The sequence below is a fragment of the Fukomys damarensis genome, unplaced genomic scaffold (genome assembly GCF_012274545.1).
Source record: "Fukomys damarensis isolate Sample0158 unplaced genomic scaffold, DMR_v1.0_HiC HiC_scaffold_32194, whole genome shotgun sequence".
Lineage (NCBI taxonomy): Eukaryota > Metazoa > Chordata > Mammalia > Rodentia > Bathyergidae > Fukomys > Fukomys damarensis.
The window spans coordinates 1-924 of NW_022933106.1; the positions used below are offsets into that span (position 1 = coordinate 1).

The 924-nt window shown below is 60.6% G+C and overlaps 1 pseudogene; it reads right to left on the bottom strand.

The window, feature by feature from the left end:
- Window positions 1–18: 18 nt before the first annotated feature.
- On the bottom strand, window positions 19–921 carry LOC104871297 (annotated as a pseudogene).
- Between the last annotated feature and the right edge of the window lie 3 nt (window positions 922–924).

Genomic DNA, 924 nt, shown 5'->3' on the forward strand with positions numbered 1-924 from the left:
GGCCTGGCCAGGCCCCACCTCTCCTCGTGAAGGAGGAGACTGTGTGGTCCATGTGGGCAGGGCCTGCGGTGGTGTAGTTGGCCATGGGGTTCTTCCTCATCTCCTCGAAGGATGTGTGGATGATGAGGTCCACGGTCTCCACAGGCAGGGAGCGCCCCGTGAACTGCAGCATCTTCTCAGTCTCCCTTTTGGGGTCCTGGAGAAAGGTTGCAGTTGTGGGCCTGCGGCTTCCAGTGGGCTTTGGGCTGCTCATGGAGCCAGCAGAAGGATCCCCATGTGACTGCACAGGGAGGCGCCTCTCCTCCGCCAGCTCCATGGCTCTGGGCCTCATTCCTTGGGGTGAAGCTCACAGCTGCTTCTTTTGACCCTTCCCTGAGCCTAGTGGGGACCTTATGTTGGCAGAGGACGGGGACAGTTCTGTACCCGGCTTGCGATGGTCGCTGACTCAGGCTTGGCACATTGCTGGGGTGGGGAGATGGGAGCAGGGACTTGCTTGTGCCAGCAGGTGGGGTGGGCCTAGGCAGAGCCTTTCTGAGCTGCCTGTGGTCGAGCCAGGAGCGCAGGATGGGCATCCTGGACTGCTAGGTCTGCCACAGAGGATAGGGCTGAGAGTTTCTGTGGGCCTCTGCAAGGTCCCCTCCGGCCCCGGGTGGGACAGGCTCTCATCTCCTTATGTCTTCATAGAAGAGGTAGTGAACGGTGGGTGCAGCTCAGCTCCCACCCCTCCTGTACGTGATGGTACCAAGACCCGTAGGACACTGGGGAAGGGGATGAGGCAGCCACGTAGGGGTTGAATTAGCTTAGGTGACCACCTCAAAGCTCCTGCCCTTCCTTCCCACAGTCAGGCCCACCTTCGCCGTGCATGAACTTCTCCAGGAAGCTTTCCCAGGTGCCAGGCTCAGGGTGCAGCTTGGCCATCTTGTA